This window comes from Cibotium barometz, chromosome 20 (assembly GCF_041138505.1).
Source record: "Cibotium barometz isolate CiBa-2024 chromosome 20, ASM4113850v1, whole genome shotgun sequence".
NCBI lineage: Eukaryota > Viridiplantae > Streptophyta > Polypodiopsida > Cyatheales > Cibotiaceae > Cibotium > Cibotium barometz.
Window position 1 is genome coordinate 58,672,038 of NC_141065.1, and position 7,899 is coordinate 58,679,936.

The following is a 7,899-nucleotide window of genomic DNA, read 5'->3' on the forward strand; positions in this document are numbered from 1 at the left end:
ACTATACCATTAATACTTTTAGTTGAATCCTTAAAACCATGCCTTCGTAATAACATTTGGAAAACCTAAGGAAACATACACATTTTCTCTTCACTTTTGACCAAGGCGGAGCCATTACAGAACATAGCCATACTTTTTAAAAATTTTACTTTACATTTTTTTTCAACCGGTTCATTTCCTATTACATAAGATCTCAAACCATCTATTTTGAATATTCATATGACCAAACGTAAGCTGGGAAACCTTTCCCAAACACTACTTTGTAACCCTCTCAAACAAGCACGCCACAATGAGGTTAGTTAGTGACTATACCTCAAAGTCTTTATTTTTGGGGCTCATTTATTCTTTCTTCAGCCATCATACTCTCTTCGTATAGTACATACTCACTTACCTACACTTATTCAACATGAAAAACAACAACATGGATTTTTGCATAGTGTAGAATACAATGCATGCATTCAAAGGCCATGTTATAATATGCTACTTGATTAGATCATCCTACAACCTTTGATAAATGGAGAAAACTTGACATTCCTAAAGTAGTCATTTATCCATCATCAAAAGTTATCCAGAGGTACCATTGATGGCCCTTTCAAAGTCACTATTGCAACATAGAAAAGCCACTATTTACATGGAAAAGCTTACAATTGCATTTCCAATGTTTTTTCATTTCATATGGTAGATAAAAGAGACCAAGATTCGGGGGGAATTTTTAAGTGAGCTTCTAGGTTTAATAATTGAATTAGTCCCTTTTTCTCTCTCAATTATTAAACCTAGAAGCTCACAATAATTTGAATCTTTCTCAAAGATGATAACATCACGGTAGGACATTCTACTAACTAGATCAATAATTCCTTACAGTGCAACATCACCCAAAACCTGTCGCATTCATAATTGCTAGCTATATCAAGGATAGGAGCTCCATTATTTATCACAAAAAAGTCACAGATACATAGTAGACAAAGTTCTAATCCAAAACCTTGCATATAGTACATGGCCTCCACTTCTTTATAAAAATGTCATGGATGTTCCAAAGGGCCTTATGTATATATAATGTTGCATCAAAGATAGGTGAGGGGATGTGATAGATATCATGTGCGAGTATCAATTGGCTGACGTATAACATGTTCTCATTCTGATGCAACCCCAAGGCTCGTATGAATATGTAATAAATAAGCTTGCAAGCAACATAAGACTTTTTCCCACAAACCTTTTTTTGAAAATGTAAGGTCCCTCCTACCCATGCAAAAAGAAATTATTAAATAAAATAATTTTAGCCCACAAACAATAAAAATGTGTGTTGTTGGGGAGTGGGGGGAAGGTAAAACGTGTAATGAAATATGCACATGGGAAAATTGCTCAAAGATGAGAAAAAGCCCTTGAAAATTTAAATTTTAAGTGGGACCTTGAATTTTATCAAAAATGCTAAGGTTCACATGCCCAGAGAAATTATAAAGGTGCACTTGTGTGTGTGTGTGTGTGTGTGTGTGTGTACCTTTGTTTGAAAGCACTTAGATTCCAAGAGAATTTGAAAAATCCGAGTCCATATTTAAATCTAGAATGTGGCATTTACCCTAGGTCCAAGAGCATGCGTTAGCACATTAGAGAAAATAAATTAAATGGGTTTAGCCTAAGTGTGTGTACCCCTGGGAAGAATAATAATTAAATAGTCTAAGGTTCTAAGGATTGGGTAAAAACCATGGTTGTATGAAATAAGTGGAAGTGATAAATGGTTTGGACCACCACACATGGTTTTTACTAGAGGTTTTCTGTATGGATAGTGGTTTGGTGCATGAGTGGTGTTGAGCTCCCTCAACTTGAGTTGTGTTAGTGCATGGTGGGCTCTTGCTTTATTAAGCCTTACTATAGCCCCTGTCTTTTGGAGTTAACTAAGTTGATGTGAAGTTCGTGACTAGAACTCGTACATACCAAAATAGGTGAATCTTGTGCATGTGAAGCCAACTCCCATATAAAGGGACCCCATCCTCATTTTTCCTCCTTGCCTAGTTAATGCTCATTATTTTCTTTGAAAATATTCCCTTTTCACCTTGTAGTACTTGTATGACACTCTTACAGCTTATAGTACCACCTAAGCTACTCAACTAGGTTGTTTAAGCCAACCGTGGGAGTGTAAGGGCACTAAAATCTATGCTAAGATTAGCATGAGTTTTTAAAGTGCTTGGAGGTGATTGTTTTCATTCTGCAACACTCACATCAAGCCTTATGCATATCGTAAGTAGGCTATCAAGTCCTTTATTCAAACTTTTAAATTTGTGAGGGTACATAGTCCTTTGTAAGCTTAATGTCTTTAATTTTTCATTCTTCAATTCCTTGTTAAATAAAACAAAAAATAGAGGCTCATAAAGATCCATTAGAGGTGTGCCTTATGTGTAGAGTCTATTAAATTAAATTAAATTAACCCTCTATAAGGTATGCACAGTCAACTTTCGGGCAGGTGTTTAAATTAAATCTTTGGAGGAAAGACATCAGAAAATAGGGTTCTACCCTACAAACAAAATTATTACAGTAGAACCATAGACTAAAAGCTTTCAAAGTGGTTTTTTCAACCTTCTTAATTGGCCTTAGGGAAAGGTTGTAACTTCCATAAACCATTTTTGTCCTAGATCACAACTCGAATAAAATTAGAGAAATTAAGTTTTAATGGGCTATGTGGAGGTTACCTTATTAAATTAATTGCATACTCTAATTATGCACATAAATGTAGTCTCTATTTCTTTTTTAACTCATAGTAGCACTCCCAAAAGAATATTAGTAGATCTCATATCCAAGTGTGGCTTCCTAGTAGGGACCTGCATAAACTGACTCACAAGTCTAATAGCATACCTCAAGTGTGGCTTCCTAAGGGCTTGCATAAACTGAATCACAAATCCAATAGCATAACTTAAGTGTGGCCTAGTAATGGTCATGTAGATCAAGCTACCGACTATGTACCTATACAAAGTGGGATCCCCCAAAAGCTCACCTATATCTATGGAAATCTTTTTGGTCTGCTCCAACGACACTGAAATGATAGGCTAACAATCTATCATATCATACTTGGACAACATGTCCAAGCCATATTGCCTCTATAACAACAAAATGCCATTAGGTGATCTCACCACCTCTATGCCCAAGAAATATTGTAGCTCACCCAAATCCTTTATCTCAAACTTTTTCTTTAAAAACCTCCTAATATCATGTATGTCATCACTATCACCAGTGAATCAAGTCATCCACATCAATGATTAATAGCATGATCCCTTTATCTGTCTTTTTCACATATAAAGTGAAAAGATATCTGAAATCTAATGGTAACAACATACTATCTTGTTTGACCATGGTCTAGGTGCCTACAAGCCATACAAGGCTTTGCGTAACTTACACAAAAAATTTAGGTGTACATCACTCTCATAACCCGGTGCCACTGTCTCCATTAAAACAAATGAACTACCTGCTGAAATATCATGCATTATGAAGGGCTGATCCACCTTCTCTTTTTCCTTTCGTGAAACATGTGAATTTGCTAAATTTTCAACACCTCTAGTACCACCAAATAATGTGTCAAAATTCTTGGCATTCTACCTCAATCTTCTTGAGCAAGGTCTAATAATAAACCCTGGCTAGAGATCAAAATTATTGGCATCATGCCTCAACCTTCTTGAATAAGATCTTGAATAAGATCCAACAATAGATCCACAGCTTGAGGACTCTATAAATCCACTAAGCACATGTGATTGTAGCCACATTGTTATTTACATTAACCTCTATGGAATACTTTATTAGTGTATACGATCTATTTATCTCATAAAAATTAGCATCTTTGCTCACTTGCATCTCATGTGTAGTGGGGTTATAACATAAACTTTGTGGTCAAGGAAGTATCCAACAAAGATAAATTTTTCTACCTTGGAATCCGATTTGTTTTTCACTTCATCTTGCACACGTATATACATAATGTATCCAAACACTTTCAAGTGTGCTAATATATGGTTTTCTGCTCGTAAACTTCTATTCAAGCCATGAATTGCTGGCAGTAAGGGTTCTATTCATAATGCAAACTATGTTGCTACTGCTTCATTACAAAAATGATGACATTAGAGGAAATTTAGACTCAAATTGGGCCCTTTAAGGATTGCTACACATTCTCTCTCTGCATAAATGGACTCATGGTGAAATTTTTACAAATCAACTTAGAAGTGAGCGGGGTTTATACATTTGGAATCTACTCTTCAAAACCTTTCCAATGATATATATAGCATAATGGAAAATTTTGCATAGTTAAGAAGTCCCCAAATCTGGTGATGACATGGCATATAGCATGATGGAAAATTTTGCATATTTAAGAAGTCTGCAAATTTGGTGATGACATGGCACGTTATATCTATTCTTCAAGACCTTTCCAATGATATATAGCATGATGGATAATTTTGCATATTTAAGAAGTCCCCAAATTTGGTGATAACATGGCACGTGATATATAGCATGTTGGAAAATTTTGCATATTTATGTGCCATGTCATCACCAAATTTGGAGACTTCTTAAATATGCAAAATTTTCCATCATGCTATATATCATTGGAAATAGATATAGCATGCCATGTCATCACCAAATTTGGAGACTTCTTAAATACACAATTTTTCATGATGCTATATATCATTGGAAAGGTCTCGAAGAGTAGATTCCAAATGTCTAAAATCCGCTCAAATTTGAGTTGATTTGCAAAAATTTTACCATGAGCCTATTTTGCAAAGAGAGAGAGAATGTGTAGGAATCCTTAAAGGGCCCAATTTGAGTCCAAATTTTTCCTAATGGTTATTCCTTTCTCATTCATCAACACGAGTAACTTCTACAATATGAATATTCTTTCTTTCTGTAACTCCATTTTACTACGGGGTATACCTGCATGTGAATTACATTTATCTTGTGCTCTCTTATATAATCACTAAATTCATTCGATAAATTCGCCCCCACCATCCAAGCTTAGGCATTTTATATGCATGCCTTTGTCTTTATAGCCTTGAAGCTCTGAAAGTGAATAAACACTTCATTTTTCTCTTTCATGAAGTATATCCACACTTTCCTAGTGTGATTATTAATAAAAGATATCTAATAGTGGCATCCTTTATTGATATCATACTTGTTAGTCCCCAAACATGATAATGCATCACGTCTAAAGGTCTCTATTTGACATTCCTATCATGCATAATTAGACTGTTTTCCTAATTGGCATGCTTCATAGACTTTGTGCATTCTGTCCACTTTGAACTTCGATGCTTTAGGCCTACATATTTTTCAATCGCTAAATATTGACGATACACTTATACCAAATGTCAATGTATGCAGTCACCTATACCATGTGCAAAACATCATAGCCTTCACTTCAAGCACGTTTACATCCAATGTAAATATTCTGCCAATTATGTTTTCCTTTGCAACCACATGGTACTAGGTTATTAAAATTTTATTCATAACTTCCATTGTAAGGGTTAAACCTCACTTGTAGACCCTACTCAACGGACACCAGGTTCTTTGTAATGTTTGGAATATGAAGTACATCACCTAGGAACTTCATTTTTCTATTCTGCATAAACAATGGCACCTTACCAACATGCGCAATAGGATGCAAAGTATTATTACATGTTTTCACATACCCTGGTTTTTCCATTTTCTACATATCTCTAAACTACTCTCCATGACTGGTCATGTGGTTAGGATAACCCGAATCAACAAACCATATATATCCAAGGTTCCTTGTATCTACCGTCATGGAACTAAGTATATTACATCATACAAAGATGCTCACTTCTATCTTTAGCTTACTTCCTTGAAGATGCATAGTTCCCTTGTTGATGCAGCTTCCCACTTTCAATATCATTCTACTTTTTATAGCCTCCTTTCCTATTAGACTTGGTTTTCTATAATAATAGCACTTCATGCTATTTCCACTCTGATTTCTCTACCATCCACCTCCTCGGTCTCTCTGGCTCCCCCTACCTCTAGAGTGAACTCTTTCTCCTATTTGTACATTAGATTCATGTTGCTACCCATGATTTCTAATTCCAAAATGGCCTGCATCTTGGCCTGTAGATAATGATCTATCTCTACCTCAACATGTGTCCATGTAGAAGGCCTACTCTTGCATATTTCTAGAAGATGATTTACTCTTGACAATCATCTCCTCTCCATGATAAGAAGGGGTATAAGATCCTCAAAGTTTGGGAAATTTTTCCCCAATTTTGAATAGATGTTTAAAACTAATCGTACTCTTGCCAATCCCATTCAATATGACTTCCGACACCAAGTCATTGTCATTAACAAAAGCTCCAATAGAGCCGAGGGCATCTACAAGCCCGTTAACTTTCAATAAGTAATCACAGATACTCATCTTATGCAATTTTTTTTAAGTGCATCTTTTTGCCTTATTACTTGTGCTATACAGCTTAACCAAGGTATCCCATGCATCCTTAGGTGTCGCTGCATCAAATATATGACCAATCATAACATCTAACAAACTAATAGATAGTCAATACATCACTTTGATAGCTCTCTCATACCACAACTTAAACACGTGTCTATTGAGAAGTGGCATTTTCTTTTGAAAGCCTCTAGCTTCTTCTCATCACCTGAAATCAACTCCTTGCATCCTTTTCCCATGAGAAAATTTATCATCCTAAACTTCCATACTTGGAAGTTGGCTGTGTCCATCTTCTCGGGTCGATGACAATCTAGGATAGACTATTCGGCATGGTTACCTGGTAGAGCAACTTACCAAACTATGCTTGTAGAAACTTCTACACTTATAGTAGCAAACATGTAATCCCTAACACTAAGGTATTGTAAACATGTTATACTATAACTATATATGAACCAGTCACGTAAACATACATTCATCAAATCTTAGATTCTTTGCACAGACTGTCTTACAACCAAATTTCTGCCTTTGCACCAAACTATAAATTGGGCATATGCAGTCAAAATTGACACTTTGACAGAATACCCAAATGGGACCCAAAACGGCCTCCAATCTAAATTTTGAAAGCACTAAGGTCCTATGGACCACACCCATATAATATAATGCCCTTTGATTCACGAAGAAGGGTGTCTCTTAACGGGATAGTGCACCTTACTGTTACGCTTGCTCGCTACTTTTGCTTAGCAAATCTCTGCAACCTACTTGCAGAGATTTGCTTCCAAATCAAAGGGAAAGAGATGAAATTACCCTTACCCATGTATCGCCTCCTTTGCTTACCTCTTGAGCTCTTCACATGAACTGGCGCTTTAATACCATAAGAAGAATGTGGGATGTAGGGTGAGCTTGAGCTCCTTACAAGTAAACACACACACAAGTAAACAAGCACACAAGAGAGATAGATGGCTAAATTTTTTTCTGATCTTTTCTCTTCTCTGCAATGATAACATAAAGATAAGAATTCATACTATAAGGGAAAGTACTCTCTTGGTATAAGATATAAAGGTCGCTCCATAGTGTGAACTCGACTAAATGAGATGGCACTATAACTATGCCATAACTCTAATACACTAAAGTAGTTCTCACATGACCTATAAACCACTGATGGCATATTACCCATAATCTCACCAATCATGCCAGTGAGACGAAGTGCAGAGCTAACATCCTAACATGTCACCCATATCTACACTAGTTGAGCTCAATATCTCAACATCTACTAGCTAAAAGCAGAACATTGGTCAAATCAAAGCTTCACAAATCATCCTACAAGAGGTGGCAGTAAAAATCCCCCCAAGAAAAGGATAGAATCACTATTTTTAATCATATCTTGGAACGTTTTAAACCATGGACTCATCATATATCATATGGACATGGTGTTTTGTTGAGCACAAATAACAAGTATTTGAGCTTCAATCTTCAAATCATTCTCT